The sequence below is a fragment of the Bubalus bubalis genome, chromosome 7 (genome assembly GCF_019923935.1).
Source record: "Bubalus bubalis isolate 160015118507 breed Murrah chromosome 7, NDDB_SH_1, whole genome shotgun sequence".
Classification (NCBI taxonomy): Eukaryota; Metazoa; Chordata; class Mammalia; order Artiodactyla; family Bovidae; genus Bubalus; species Bubalus bubalis.
This window is the reverse complement of record NC_059163.1, coordinates 115,859,715-115,876,817: the sequence shown is the minus strand read 5'-3', so window position 1 is coordinate 115,876,817 and position 17,103 is coordinate 115,859,715.

The window sequence follows — 17,103 nt, the reverse complement described above, 5'->3', positions numbered from 1 at the left end:
CGCGCCATCGCGCGCGCGCGCGCTCGCACACACAGACACACACACACACACACACACACACACCCGGCGACCCAGCGCTCCTCAAACGGAGACTCTCGCGGGCGGCATCGCGGGAGACGTACTTCCCTCCTGACCTCCCAGCCAGCGGCAGAGAAGCAGAAGGAGGCCCGCAGAGACCTGGTCAGAGCTGGGAAACCCAAAGAGACGCGTCCAAGGGCATCGGACTGTCAGGGAGACCCGGGTGCACAATAAGGGGGAACTCGTGTTGATTTGGGGGCGGGGTGGGGAGACGAGCTAAAATCGAGGTTGGAAGCGGAAAGCATAGTGTGCAAACTGTGCATGCATGTCCCACTTTCCCCCCGGCCGCCTGCCTACCACAGTCTTCAGCCCGGGAGCGCTTCCCCCTCGGCGCACTCAGAGCCTCCTCCGGTTGGAAACTCAGCAGCTGTTTTAACAATTGAAAAGCGGCCCTACGGGACCAGTGAGAGACAGAGCAGTGTGTGAAGCCATTAAGGCTGACTAGGCAATTATGATAAGAACTTACCTAATTAGCAACCTGGCCTGGGCACAGGAAAACGTAGGGGAAGCGAGCGGGGTGGTGTGCAAAAAACCTGGGTGATTTAGTGATCTCACTTTCGCAACTGCGAGCCTAGTTTTCTGCAAACCTGGTTTTTAGACCCTTGGATTTTAAGTTCTCAGAACACACAGTTTATTAAGATATAGCGTCAGTAATGAAACCATGAAAAATACTTGCCCGCTTCTCATTGACACAGAAAAACAAAGATAAGATGAAAATCAGCCTTACCCAGATCATATTGTTCTTAAATACTTGGTCACCAGAGAGAGCAGTCCAATGCAACTCCTTAAGTTTTGTGTCTCCTGGATGAGAACAGTGCAGTAGATGGATTTATTAAACTGATTTACTTCACAAAATCACTTTATAAAAGCCTTAGAATTTTTAAACGCTAAAAGGGACGCTGAGATCATTGCACATATATTTTTAGCAGATGAGACAATGGAGGAAGTGGATCTCTGCTCAGAAGATCTGCAAGAATGACTTCTGCACTTTTGAGATATGGTCCCAAACAGGTCACTGGAGAACTCAGTAACACACCTTTATTAAGTGCCTGTTGGTGATGGTTTAACTGCTAAGTCAAGTCTGACTATTGCGACCTCATGGACTGGGGCCCACCAGGCTCCTCTGTCCATGGAATTCTCCAGGCAAGAATACAGGAGTGTGTTGTCATTTCTTTCTCCGGGGGATCCTCCTAACACAGGGATCAAACCCTGGTCTCTTTTGTCTCCTGCCTACTAAGTGCCTACTGTGTACCATATATGTCTTGGTGCTGATATTTCAAGGTAGGAGATAATGCTAGCCTTTAAGAAGTTCACAGCCTAGTGGGGGGACAGAAGCATCAGTGAAAATGTGATTAGTTCCATAAGGTATGTTTGTGCCTGTTTCCGTAGGAACATGGAAAAAGAAGCAGCTGACTCCCTTTTAAAAGTTTCTTTTAGTAGAGATTTTAGTATAGAGTTCTGAAGAATGAGGAAGAGAATCCCAAGCAAACAAGGATGGGGGAGGAAAGAGTTCCTACAAACTGAGAGAAGCAAATGAAAAAGTCAGAAAAGCGTCCAAGTACATGGCTTGTCCTGGAAAGTGGCAGAAGTTAGGTGTGGCTGAAGCAAGCAAGGCCAGGCCACACCACACTCTTTAGGCCCAAAGAGCCAGAACTTTCTGTAGGTGGTACATGGTTGGGGAAACCACTAAGGGTTTTAAGCAAGAACAGATTTTAAGGTTTTCAAATGTCATCAAATCCCAGTTTTGAAAAGTTACCCCTGGAATCACTGTGGAAGACAAGTAGATAACAGTGAAGAGGTCTATTTCCAGAGAGAAACTTAGGCCCCAACTAAGGCAGTTGAAGCACCAGTGGGAATGTTAGGACAGCTCAGGAGATATTTAGGGAACTATAGCAGGACCTAGTGATTGATTGGACACGGAGCATCCTGGAAAGGAGGAGGAGTCTAGACTGCCTCCCCGATTTCTGGCGGGGGCACACAAGCAGGCATTTGCCAAGAGACACAGTGTGTAGAGAGGAGCAGTTTGAGGAGGGATGGGATGAGTTGTCTTAGACTTGTTGAGCTCGGGAGGCCTGGGAGATGTCTGGATGCAACACCGTAAAAGCAGCCAGAAACAACATTCCTAGCACAGAGGGTCCAAGCTAGATGCATCCATCAGGAGTCAGCGGAGTTCAGGTGTCTCTTGAAGCCAGAGAGCAGGGGAACGCGGTCAGGCAGGGAAGACTGAGGAAGGAGCTGGCAGAACACTGATGTTCTAGGGCTGGATGGGGTGAGAGCAGCCTTCCAAAGAACCGGATGGGAGACCCGAGAGGGAAGAGGAGGCCAAGGAGGGGCAGTGCTGATGGAGCTGAGGAAGCAAAGGACGTTCGACAAGGGGGAAAGGTGGCAGGGGTACCAATGCAACCAGGCCGCGAGGGGACTGTGATCCCGTCTGCAAGTCTGAGATCTGGACGTAAGGAATCGTTTCTGTTGTATGTGTGCCACGGGCCCAGATTACAGCAGGGAGAGAAGGTGCAGTTAGTTATGAGGACAGAGGGTGAAGCTCACTTCGGGAGTACTTTGGCCCTGGAGGGAAGGCGAGAAATGGGTGGCGAGAAGAGTATTTTCCTAGTTGTACTTTTGTTTGTGTTCCTTGTGTGAGACACCTGTTCCTAATTTCACAAAGCTGAGGGAGAAGGCGGTGGAGAGGGAAAGCCTGTGAATCTCTCTGAGGATCAGCGCCTGCCTCAGTGCGGTGGTGGCAGCAGAACCTGTCCTGTGGGTCTCACAGCGTTGGTGGAGGGTGGATAAACAGGGCATTGAGATGGTGCTTAAGACTGCTGTTGGGAAGGAGCCGAGTCCATACACATCGAAGTGACTTGTCATCGAGTCAGCCAGTTAATGACCGAGTCTCTAGGGAAAGTTCTGTAAGAGCTTGGTGAAACATATTTTTTATGAAAGTTCTCCCAAATATCTCTGATTTTGAACATCAGGATTTGCATATATCAATATAGCTGTCTTAAATATATGCTATTGGCAAATCCAATGGCATTGTATATGTTTATGTTTATATAGGTACATATCCTCAGTGTGTTTTGAGACATTTGGGTGTGATAGTTAGAACATGCATTATTTAGTCAGACAGACTAGTATTTAATTCTAAACCCTAGTAATTATTTGCTGTGGGACAAGGTTAATCTCATTGAGCTTCAGTGTTTATTTTTTTCAAATATAAAAATGGAACAAATTATAGCTGACTTACAAATGTTTTGTGAGGATTAGGTAGTAGACTGTATTCAAGTATTTCAAAGATATTTGATTATATTTCAACTTACTTTTACACTATGAAATTCATAAATATCCAGTTGTTGGGAAAAAATTAAAAGTCCAAAACTTTATAAACTTAAAAGTGTAACTAAAGACTTATTTAAGAGACGTCCTCGTCGAATCCCATGTCTTAAGGCAACAGTTCTCAAAGTGTGGTCCGCAGACCCCAGGTAGGGGCATGAGACCCTCTCAAGGAGGTCTGTAAGGCTAAAGCTATTATCATATTAACTCTAAGATGGTAATTTGCCTTTTTCTTTTTTTTGCTGTGTTGCCATTTCCATTAATAGTACCAAAGCAATGGTGCATAAAGCTGCTAGCACCTAAGCACGAATCAAGGCAGTGACACCAAGATGTCCTAGGAGCTACTGTCAAATCCATCGTCCCAAATGTCAGTATCACTTAAGAATGTCTTCGATAAAGCAGTGAAAATTATTTATTAAATTTAACCCTTGACCCTGTCTTTTTAATATTCTATATAGCAAATCTAGTGGAGGTGACTGAATTCCAGCTGAGCTACTTAAATTCCTAAGACATAATGCTGTTAAGGTGCTGCCCTCAATATGTGAGCAAATTTGGAAAATTCAGCAGTGGCCACGGGACTGGAAAAAGTCAGTTTTCATTCCCATCCCAAGAAGGGAAATGCCAAAGAATGTTCAAACTACCGTGTGCTCATTTCAAAGGCTACCAAGGTAATGCTCAAATCCTTCAAGCTAAGCTTCAATAGTACTTGAATTGAGAGCTTCCTGATGTGCAAGCTGGATTTAGAAAAGGCAGAGGAACAGGAGATCAAATTGCCAACATCACTTGGATCATAGAAAAAGCAAGGGAATTCCAGAAAAACATCTACTTCTGCTTCATTGACTATGCTAAAGCCTTTGACTGTGTGGATCACAGCAGACTCTGGAAAATTCTTGAAGAGATGGGAATACCAGACCACCTGACCTGCCTCCTGAGAAATCTGTATGCAGGTCAAGAAGCAACAGTTAGAACGAGACATGGAACAACAGACTGGTTCCAAATTGGGAAAGGAGTTTGTCAAGGCTGTATATTGTCACCCTGCTTCTTTAACTTGTATGCAGAGTACATCATGCAAAATGCCAGCCTAGATGACTCACAAGCTGGAATCAAGATTGTCAGGGAGAAATATCAATAACCTCAGATATGCAGATGATACCAACCACTCTAATGGCAGAAATTTAAGAGGAACTAAAGAGGTTCTTGATGAAGGTGAAAGAGGGGAGTGGAAAAGCTGGCTTAAAACTCAGCATTCAAAAAACTAAGATCATGGCATCCACTTCATGGCAAACAGAAGGGGAAAAAGTGGAAGTAGTGGCAGATTTTCTTTTCTTGGGCTCCAAAATCACTGCAGATTGTGACTGCAGCCATGAAATTAAAAGATGCTTGCTCCCTGGAAGGAAAGCTATGACACACCTAGACAGCATATTAAAAGCAGAGGCATCGCTTTGCTGACAAAGGTCTGTATAGTCAGAGCGGGCAGAGAAGTTGCAGTCCATAGAGTCTCAAACAGTTGGACATGACTTAGTGATCAAACAATAGCGAAGTGGGAGGCACACGTAAACCTTTTCTGCCACGCACCAAAGAACAGTATTTGTTCTGAATTAAAACTCCTGTGAAACTGAGTTGTGAACTAAACTAGGTGTTTTTCTTTTAATTTTTAAAAAAAATTTTTCCCCACAAAACATGTTTTTTCTTGAGAGAACAACTCAGACGAACTATGGTTATTCACACTTGGATATTTGGCAGACTTTTTGTTTTTAATTATGTGAGCTTGTCACTTCAAGGTAAACAACTGGCAGTATGAGTTTTAAGTGAAAATTTTGAGCTTTCAAGTAAAACAATATAGAATTTAGAAAACTTGTATCTGCCACTTGACAGCTTTCCAATACATTAACTATTTTGATAATAGGATTGTGGTCTTTTTAGTTAATGTGATTTTTTGATATTACACCATGAAATGTGTTGTCATTTGGAAGATCTGCATAATGCAGTGAACCAGTATTTTCCCATGATCAATAATTCATGATGTTCTAAAATCAGGCATGAGTTAAAGATCTATTCAAAACACAAGATAGACCAGTGAATTTGAATATAATAATATGAATAGTATGCTTGTATGATTTCATATTTCATATTGCAATTATAAAGCTTAAGAGACTACCCCTTGTTGAGTTTTGGTGTATTACCAAAGGAAAAATATACAGAATTATTTGAAAAAGTTATTAAGCTGTTACCTCATTTTCCAACTACATATCTGTGTGAAACCAGATTTACTTCAAACATTATATTGAAACAGGTTAAATATAGAAGTGATAGGAGAATTCAGCTCTCTTCTACTAAGTTAAGAGACTTGCAAAAATGTAAAACAATGCCATTTTTCTTACTGAATTATTTTCTTTGGAAAGTATAGCTATTTTCAGAAAAATGATGTTATTTATGTTAATGTAGAAGCTACTTATAGTTGTTTTAAAACAAACTAATAAATTTTAAAAACTTTCCATTTTGATTCCTCATATATTGAATACTGACAGAAATAACCCACATAAGAACTGCTCGGGATCCTTAATAATTCTAAGATCCTCAGTGATTTTAAGTGGTTCCTGAGAACCACTGCCTTATGGAACAGGCCTAATCATGAAAATAGATTGAAAGATCATCAAAGGCTTATCATAGTATTCTGCCTAATGATTGACCACCACCTCACGTGCATTTATTTGTCCAACATATTTCTACTTAACACAAACATAAAATGGTAAAGAATCTGCCTGCCAATGACAGGAGATGTGAGTTTGATCCCTGGGTCAGGAAGATCCCCTGGAGAAGGAAATGGCAATTACTCCAGTATTCTTGCCTGGGAAATCCCATGGACAGAGGAGCCTGGCGGGCTACAGTCCATGAGGCTGCAAAAGAGTCAGAGATGACTTAGCCACTGAACAAAAACAACAACAAATTTGTACACTAAACTCTGTAAGTGCTACAGTAGACATGTCTACACTGGCGGCTGGAACCAATGAGCTGGTGGAAACAATCACATAAATCTTGAAGTTTGGATAAAACAGTATCATGCCTGGGCATTCTACTGAACCAGTGCCAGGCATTCTTTTGTTAGCTGGCTCAGTTTCCATCCTTTCCCTACCCCACCCTCTGCATGGCAGAGGTTACTTTTTAAATGTTGTGAAGCCCAGTGGCATCAGACAGAATGGAAAGAAAACAGGCTTCTGAATCAGAGGTCTTGTGCAGTTTCCTACATTGCCCCTTAACAGCTTGGAGACTGTGTGACTTGAGAAGTTATTTAATCTCTCTCAAGCTCTGTTTTATCATCTGTAAAATGGGAATAATAAAATTTTCCTGAGAGGAATTTTATTGTCAGAATTACACTGTTTTGAATATGTCACATGCTGGATACATAAATAGGCACTATATAATTGCCCTTTCTTATTCCCTGGATTCATCTTGCCTTAAAATGCATAAAACATTTGCCCTGGCCTAATCAGAAAACCATTTATAAGTGAAAAAGAAAAAAAAAGAAATTAATGGAATCATCTAGAACCTGGTTATTAGGATGAACAAAATGAACAATTTCAAGTTTATAAAATGTGCTATATATGGTACTCTTCCCTTTACAAATTTTACCTAGTTTATTCCTTAAAACAAAGACTGAAAAACATGATTTTCCACAGTTCACACATGAGGACACTGAAGTTTAGGCACACAAGTGACCTGCACCTCGCTCTGTCTGACCCTGAAGCCTCTGCTCTTTAACCAGCTCCTCTGACTGTCCAGGTAGGTTACTTGGAACCTTTCAAACAACTATTTTCACATATTCATTTCTCTTTTTGTTTCTGTCATGTTAATAGGCAATAATAATTATAAAAAAAGATTTTACCACAGAATTTGAATTGGTGGCTCCTCGGCACTCTGTAAGAGCAAATTTAACCACAAGTTCTGTTTTCACGAAGTGTGCCAGTTCATCAGTTCTAGCCACAGACTTCTCCAGTCACAAGTCTGGAAGATTACACCAGAGGGAAGTAGCATGGTCCAACCTCATTTAGCCGCCTGAGTCTCTTCCTTGAAAACCATTTACGCTCCATCCAGTTGACACAGTATGGGTCCTTCCTAATGGTCCTTGACAATGGCTTGCCCATGAAAAACAGCGTGGCTAGGAAGGCTAACGTGATTTTTCAGAACCTTCACATGTGCAGCTCATAGAAAGCACACGTATGATTATATGCACCTTCGATTCAACCAGCTTCCGTTACAAGGAACTTGTTAACCCTAGAATTCTATTGCTTAAAAATAAAGGACGTCCTGCATTAACCTTTTGACAGTCGCAGTCCCATTATTAACTGGGTGGTCTCCGTGTGCCTGCTATCGTCACTGCTTACTAGTCCCCAAGAGCCATTCTTAGTAGGTTTCAATGTGATGCCCGTTTCAGAGAGGGGGCTGCTGAGACTATCAGAGCTTGTCCTATTTCTTGCCAAGAAAAAATGAGAACCCAGGCAGTACTTTTGGTTATGACACCCCTTTGGGGATGGATTCAAGGTAGTTCCCTCACAAATGTGGAGAATGAACTGAAGAATTTAAGAATAAACCAAGTCCAGCCACATCAACACCCATTTTAACTATTTCTTGACATGACTTGGCAACTAAAAAACAAAGTAGTGTGGCTTATTAAAATCTTTCCTTTGAAAAAATAAAACTTTTCTTGAATAGAATAGCACTATGTCAAAGTTCTGTTAGGTTTCTTGGTGTGCATTAACAGACTCAAACATATTAAATTCTTTATTGGATTAGACCACTTAACAAATGAAAATTTTGTCACATTTCTACTTTAAAATACCACATCTAGGAAACACATGTATTGATATTTACTGCATTGTGCTAAATCAGATTCTATTATAAAGCTAAATCAAATACAAATCATTACCCAAAAAATTCAAAATCTATATGTGCAAGGTAAGGATAAACAGCATTGGTGCTCATGTCCTGAGCAGAACTGCTCAGCTCTCATATGTTCAACTGAAGGAAAAAATTGTGGTATTTCGAGTCATTTAAAAGGAGTAAAACCATTTTTCTAGATAATAAATTGTAAATGAACCACTGAAATTACTTTGGGAAAACAACTTTTATTCTGATAGATTCTGATATGACTTTGAAAACTCTGCTGCTGCTGCTAAGTCGCTTCAGTCGTGTCCGACTCTGTGCGACCCCATAGATGGTAGCCCACCAGGCTCCCCCGTCCCTGGGATTCTCAAGGAAAGAACACTGGAGTGGGTTGCCATTTCCTTCTCCAATGCATGAAAGTGAAAAGTCGAAGTCGCTCAGTCGTGTCCGACTCTTAGCGACCCCATGGACTGCAGCCTACCAGGCTCGTCTGTCCATGGGATTTTCCAGGCAAGAGTAACTGGAATGGAGTGCCATTGCCTTCTCTGTTGAAAATTCTAGGCGTTATGAAAGAAAAGTTTGATTTTAACTAATGTAAATTTAGATTATCTAGTCTAAATCAACGTCATTTCTTCAGATTAATCCTTATATGACGTATTCTCAGCATAAAATATTACCATTTTACAACTTTGAATTTTTCTCTTTTGCTTTCCAAGCATTTTATCAGTAACTATCTATATTTCCAAGCCCATAAATTTCTATTAATGTGATAATCATACTAGTATCATATCACTTCCAATCCCCAAACCTTAAACTTCTCAGTCAAAATCTAAGGGAATTCTCAGAGGGAGGGAGTGAAAACTTATGGGTTGGACATTTTCCTGCAATTTTAAGAGACAAACATCATGAAAATTCAAACTGGTTGGAAACTTGGTGGTCATCTGAAACACTAAACTCCAAAGAATTCATTTATACATCTGTCAAAACATAGAAAAATCATTCTGATTTTGAAAGAACTTTTTGAAGACCTTATCTATGTGGGGAATTTCACACCCACCTATGAGGAATATGTAATTTGTGTTGAACACAAAGTCTCATTCAAGAACTAAAGATAATCTTACATCTGATCAATTCTAGACCAGAATTTTTGTAATTTATTTTGAGTGAGAATGTTCTTAAGGGAATAGGTGATACAAATCAAGCAGGATCCAAGTGCAAAAAAACCCCCACAAAACTTTAGAAGTGCTAAAAAGTCTGATTCTCTTCATCTTTACATATTTCCAAACTCCCCACTTTTTCTTCCTCTGTGTTTCAAGGCAAGTCTAGCAAAACACATGTCAAGGAAGAAAAAAAAAATGAGGAATAAAGGTAATGGGAGATAGGGATAAACAGGAGAGAAAAGAGTGAAAAGAAGAGATGCTGCGCCTGCTGCTGCTAAGTCACTTCAGTCGTGTCCGACTCTGTGTGACCCCAGAGATGGCCTCCTACCAGGCTCCTCTGTCCCTGGGATTCTCCAGGCAAGAACACTGGAGTAGGTTGCCATTTCTTTCTTCAATGCATGAAAGTGAAAAGTGAAAGTGAAGTCGCTCAGTCGTGTCCAACTCTTAGCGATCCCATGGACTGCAGCCCACCAGGCTCCTCTGTCCATGGGATTTTCCAGGCAAGAATACTGGAGTGGGGTGCCATTGCCTTCTCCGGAAGAAGAGATAGTAGTTAAGAAATTAAAGGTCGATGGGAAAATAAAGACAGGTAGTAAGATCATTAGGGTTAAGGATAGTCAGTAGTGGGCGTGCAGACAGAGGATTTGAGACAAGAATGAGGCAGGAAATAGAGAGGAGCAAGTGTGTCAGAGGAGCTGAGAAGCCCGAAAGATAAGGGATGGTGTATGATTAGCCCCCAGTCTAGAGGTAACATCACAAAGTCATATTCATGTAATGAGAAAATAACAAGGTATAACAACATTTACTGGGAGGCAGAGTAACACCTTTCAAGAATTTCCATCTCACTACCAGTGAGAAAAGCTTCCAAGAGTTGCTTGATGTTCATGGACAATTTGAGTGAAAGGAAGGATGATGGAAACCTGAAGTGAGGAAGACTTTGAAATTAAAGGGGAAGTCTTGGTAAAAGGAGAGAAAGTAAATTGGATTGTGTATTTACACCAAGTGGAATTTGAGCCAATATGTCGTAAACCAGAATTTCCCAAAAGTCTGCCATATTTCAACACAGTCTTTACTATTACTTACTGGATTTGTTTAAACTGTAGTCCTTTTTTTTTTTTTTTTTTTACAAAATAGCTTATTTAAAAATAACATTAACAACCTAAACAGTAATATCTGTTTCACATGCTGGTTATGTTTTTTTTCTCATACACATTAAAGTAAATAAAATAATTGCTATGGAACCACTTAAAATAATATCTCATGCCATTTCCTGCTTTGCGTGCTTGGAAAGTGAGGTAGTCTTAGTCTAGGGGGAAAGCAGGAGGGACTCTTGTCTGATCTACAGCAGTGGGAAGCTCCTGAAAGACCCTAATTCAGTTCAGTTCAGTGGCTCAGTCATGTATGACTCTTTGCAACCCCATGGACTGCAGCACACCAGGCTTCCTTGTCCATCACCAACTCCCAGAGCTTGTTCAAACTCACATCCATCAAGTTGGTGATGCCATCCAACCATCTCATCCTCTGTTGTCGTCCCCTTCTCCTCCTCCCACTTTCAATCTTTCCCAGCATCGGGGTCTTTCAAATGAGTCAGTTCTTTGCATCAGGTGGCCAGAATAATGGAGCTTCAGCTTCAGCATCAATCCTTCCAATGAATATTCAGGACTGATTTCCTTTAGAATGGACTGGTTGGACCTCCTTGGAAGACCCTAACAAGGCAGGAAATATAGGAGAGCAATGGACAGTGAGCCCCCAAGGCCTGAAAGAAAGGGGGCAGAGAGGAGAAAATAGCCCCTTGAGATCTGGAGATCATGGAGGTCACACAGAGCTACTTCTGCCTCATTCTTTGGATCAAAGCCACTCACAAGCTAGCCCAGAGTCAAGAGGCAAATAAGTAGACTCCACTTCTTGATGGAAGAATCTGTAAAGAATTTGTGGCCATTTTTAATCGAGCTCAACTCACATAATCACAGGCTTAAAAACTCAACAGTGAATCATCAACATAATTCAAAAGAGTGATATTAATTTGGAACGTTATTTTTGTGTTCTTTTGAAGCTATAAAATATTTGAGGCTAAGTTTTACCAAATTAGGTCAGGTAAGAGATGAATATAGCCACAGTTTTATTCAACTCTCACTTTTATTTTGGGGATGCCAATTCTTGTAGATCATACACACACACAGAAACACACACACACACCTCCAGGTCTATTATTGGTTTCTTGCACTATCTTTGTTCAAGTGGACTAGAAAAATCAGTTTTATAATATGAATGGGAAGAACGAAATTAAAGGCCAACAATTGATTTAAGCAAAAGTAAACACAAAATGACTTATTTTTGTATGCTATCCCTCAATGGGTGAAACACTAATTTGGGTGTCTCAAGAGACAGATATTCATTTAGGGTAGAGGAGTAGTCTGCTTCAGAGTGGAGATGGAGAGAGGATTTACATTCCACCTAATTCATACTTAACAAAGAGTAATATTATGGTGTTTTATCAGACCCGTTTAATAAGTTTTGTTATCTCAAAAACATAGAAGAGAATAATTTATAAATTCTACTAACAAATGTTTGAGAAGCTGTAGAAAGTTCACAGGTCTTCCTAAAATGATGAGGGACTTTTCAGTTTTCACCTCATTCCTAGGGTTTGGGAATGATTCTCTTTTCGAAGTCTTATCTTGTATGAGGTTCCCCTTTGAATAGATAACATCTTGTGCTTGATACTGGGTTTTGCAGGTGGCACTAGTGGTAAAGAACACGCCTGCCAATGCAGGAGACCTAAGAGATGCAGGTTCAACCCCTGGGTAGGGAAGATCCTCTGGAGGAGAGCATGGCAACCCACTCCGTACTCTTGCCTGGAGAATCTCATGGACAGAGGAGCCTGGCGGGGTACAGTCCATGGGGTTACGAAGAGTCAGACACGACAGAGCAACTAAGCACAGCACAGCATGCCTGATACTAAGCTCTTTTCACTCCGTCCCATTGCCCACCTTCTTCCTCTTCTCCACTTTGTGGTGTCGAGGTTGGGCTTGCTATCAGCTTCGGGCTTGTCTCTGCATGGATGATGACGAGAGTGCAAGGCTGGAGGAGGGAGAAGGAGCACCTCCTTCCTGAGCGTTTCCTGTTTCACCCCCCTGCAGCTTCGGCTTCAGGAGCCGGTCTTCACTACTTGCCCGTAGTGGTATTTTGCAGTAGCTGCAATGGATGCCCCTTCGCGGTTTCCCAGCCTGTAGAGCCAGCCTCAACACGGCCGGTCACGGATACCGGCGTCCTGACCTCACAGGTCCAGGTCACAGGTCATAGGTCTAACACGGCAGCGTGAGTGTGCGTCTCGTGCGCAGGGGTCTGAGCTCCAACTGCACTGGGTCCTTTATGCTTCTGGCCCCAGGCTCGCAGGTTTTCACAGTGCCACTTCTGTGCTCAGCAGGAACCTCTGCCTTCTCAGTTGCTGCCTCTGGGAGACCTCCAGATTCCCTTTTTGCTCCTAGCTTGCCCTTTCAGTTCTCTGATTCATGGTTATAGTAAGTATTCTCGATTTAAAGAGCAGACCGAGTTTCTGTCTTCTGATTGGACCCTGACTGAATAAGTGATGGAAAAGTAACACAGATGATCAGTTAAAACTTTAATCTTGATAACTTTAAGTGTGATCGTCAAAATTCAGGATGTACCTACCAGAAGACTTTAAACAATACAATGTTTAAGTTTCAGGGTTTACAACCCTCATCTAAAGTAGTTTAATATTAAAGAAGTTGTCTAGTATTAAAGCCACATACATAAGATAAGCAGATTTTTCACCTAACAATGTGGAAGAGTTTGATAACAATGACACTTTTAGTTAATCTTCACGGTAATTTTGTGGATGGGATAGGATGTAAATATCACGTAAAAGTCAGTCAAAGATTAAGATTGTTTCAAGTATACACACAACTATTTCAAGAAAATATAGGGGGAATCCAAATAAGTCATTTCATATGTATCCAAGTTGAGCAAAGGCATGTAGGAGATAGAAGAAAATCAATTGATTCTCAGTGGCTTGGGGCTTCAGATGGGATGTGCGAAAAGAGCGACCCTTTAGTTACTGTGGTTCTGAGCAGAAGACGGAGCAACTTTGGACTTCACTGTGCCCTCTGCTCCCTGCAGGGGATTGTGTGCTGAGAACCACGGCTTTTTCAGGCTTAGACTTATTCTCGGCGACTGCTGCTGCTGCTGCTGCTAAGTCGCTTCAGTCGTGTCCGACTCTGTGCGACCCCGTAGACGGCAGCCCACCAGGCTCCTCCGTCCCGGGGATTCTCCAGGCAAGAACACTGGAGTGGGTTGCCATTTCCTTCTCCGTCTCCGTAACTAAGTACCTCTTAATAGTGAATACAGTCAGCAGTGCAAGTTGGTCAACCATAAGCGTCAGCTCTGGGCGCTGCCGGCTTCAAAAGTGTAAAGTTGAACCTTAAGCTGGAAGAAAGTACGGGGGCTGTTAGAGAGTTTAATAGAAAGTTACCTAATATATTGCATATGACTACATTGGAAAGATAAACAAAAATGATAACATCTGTGCTCCCACTGTGGAAAGCTGCATGGCTGGGGGACAGGAGGGGGAGAAAGACTTGCCTTTCACTGTCTACCTATTCCTATTTTTAAAATGGTGTACAAAGTTTATATAGTAACTATCCAAAAGTTTTAAGAAGCCAATTAAATGTTTAATTTATATTTGTGTTTCCCCTTACAGTTTTCAAATAGCTCTCACTTCTGAAATTCTCTATACTTCTCACTGAAAGCCTGTGAGGCAAAATGGCAGGGTTCTTCTCATTTTATGCCTGAAAACCTGAAGGTATAAATGTCTGATTTCCTCAGTATCATACAAACAATTAAAGCTTAGGCTAAAAACAAGGTTTTCTTGCTCCAAGTAGTTTTTTCCATTATGTTGCACTGCCTTATATGTGGGCTTCCCTAGTGGCTCAGATGATAAAGACTTTGCCTGCAATGCCGGAGACCCAGATTTGATCCCTGAGTTGGGGCGATCTTGTGGAAAAGGGAATGGCTACCCACTCCAGTGTTCTTGCCTTATGTGTGCTCAGGACTGCAAAACAGATTAGGTAGAAAGACAATGGGCCTTAACAAGACAGAGTTTACAGGTCAAGTACTGGCCTGGGTATCTACCCCTGTAACGTTTGTACACCTGCTGGAAAGACTTTCATTGCAGCCTCAGAGACCTGTGGACCAAAGCTCCATGCCATATGAATTAATTCACATATTCCTCAACTAGCCCAGGGCTGAGGACCCATATTGTATTATATGCTGCTGTTGCTGCCAAGTCGCTTCAGTCATATCCGACTCCGTGTGACCCCATAGACGGCAGCCCACCAGGCTCCTCTGTCCACGGGATTCTCCAGGCAAGAATACTGGAGTGGGTTGCCATTTCCTTCTCCGGTATTATATGCAGTCTTAACCAAAAGATTATAAACAGGTATTCTCCCCATTTTGCAGATGGGGAAATTGAGATACATAGAAGTTACCTAACCAACACATTAATTTAAAAAATTAAAAGGCAAGGATTTGTCTTCAGTTTATCTTTCCCAAAGCTCGTTCAATTTTTAAAAGCATTGGGCTGGTTTGTCCGATGGACACATAGGTAAGTAAGAAAGCTGGTGTCTCAGAAACAGCTTTCTGTGGGGTGTGGAGAGGAGTGGATGATGGGGCAGAGAGGAAACCAGTACTGTGAAAAGGACAAAAGTGATGAATCTAAGTATCATAAGTATCTAAGTATCATAAGAGGCCTGAGCCAATGCCATAAGGGTTTAAAGGCACAAGCAAACTTAATCTTCAGGTGAGTTAGACATGTCTTCATTCATGAGAGAGCAAGGGTGAAATAAACATTGAGCAATTACTAGGAGCTGAAATATGGAGTAGGCTAGGAGTTATGAAATGGCACCCCACTCCACTACTCTTGCCTGGAAAATTCCCATGGATGGAGGAGCCTGGTAGGCTGCAGTCCACGGGGTCGCTAAGAGTCAGACACGACTGAGTGACTTCACTTTCACTTTTCACTTTTATGCATTGGAGAAGGAAATGGCAACCCACTCCAGTGTTCTTGCCTGGAGAATCCCAGGGACGGGGGAGCCTGGTGGGCCGCCGTCTATGGCCGTCTATGGGGTCGTGCAGAGTCGGACATGACTGAAGCAACTTAGCAGCAGCAGCAGCAGGAGTTATGAATGGGAAGAAAGCAAAACAAGGCAACTGGAATGTGCAAATGTTGTAAGGATTAGCTGGTGTTTGTAACATAAATTATGTTAATAGAAAATCTGTCTGTTGGCTCCACTAGGACAGGTTTGTAAGTTGCAGGATCACTAACTGAGATGCTGGTGACCAAAGCCCCTCCAGGGAAAATAGTACCAAAAATAAATAAATAAACTATTTTTAAATTGTTGAATGAATGCATGTATGATGACAAGGCAAGAAAGCATGAGACCCTCTTACTCTCAATTTTCTATCATTTTGGATGAGCTCTGAATTACAATATTATCTTACTGTAGTAATTATTCAATGCTTGATTGTGGTTAAAAAAATAAACACTACTGAAACACACAGAATGCCAAAGTAATGCTTGTGATATTAACCAACTCTCTCCAAGTCCAAGGAGAATGGCAGAACCCAGAACTCCTGCTGCCAAATAGAAGGCTTTATGTAGGTAGTTTAGAAGAGAAGTTTAGAAGTTTAGAAGAGAAGTCTAGGCTGGAGATAAAAGAGAAATACAAAAGTCACTAGTCTAAAGGCATCTGAAGCTGTGGATTAGATGGCCATTCAGGGAAGTGTGTAGACTTAGAATCTGAGAGGGAGGCCAAGGCCAGAACACGAATCAAAATCCACATATTAAGAGATGGCTGAAACTCAGGAAGAAACCCAGGTTACAGAAACTCAAGGGAAGAGGCAATTGAAAGAGTACTGAATGGTCCATAGTATTAGGTGATGTGGAGAATACTCCCCTCCCAGAAGTTCTGAGATGTACCCTTTGGATTTAGCAACCAGAAGGTCATAGTGTGCCTTGTGATAACAGTCTCACTTGAGTGAAGGGGATGAAAGTCAGATCACATCGGGCTCAGAAATGAGTGGGAACTGTGGACATGGTGACAGTGAGCTTCGAGAAGTGTGACTGGTGAGCGAGAAGAGAAATTGGGTGCTAGTTGAAACTGAATTGGGTTGAACAGGTTTTGGAAGAGACTTAAGCATGTTTATATGCAGATGGGAAGAATTCAGTAAAGAAGGAAAAGAGACTAGCAAGTGGGTGGGAAGGAGGGGGTGAGGTATGAGATTCTGGCGGAAGCATTGGCCTTCACCAGGGAGAGGCAGGCCCTCTGAAGATCAGGGGCATGCAGGGCCGCTGGCCCAGCCTGTCTCAGGCTGGGTACTGAGAGGCAGTGTGATAGGAGCCTTCAAGACGCCAAGACGAATGTGTCAGGACCCCAGCCCTCCCTCAGTTTGAAAGAGGGAGATAAAACATATGCTAATAATTCTGCTATTAAGCAGAAAGTGATAGATGACACGAAAGAGTTAGAAATAAAAGGCAAAGAATGGTAGCTTACTGAATGGAAAGGCTGTTTTTGACTTGGGATGGAGTGGACTCTCATAAAGGAGGTAAAATCTGAGATAAACCTGGAAGTATGTGGGAACT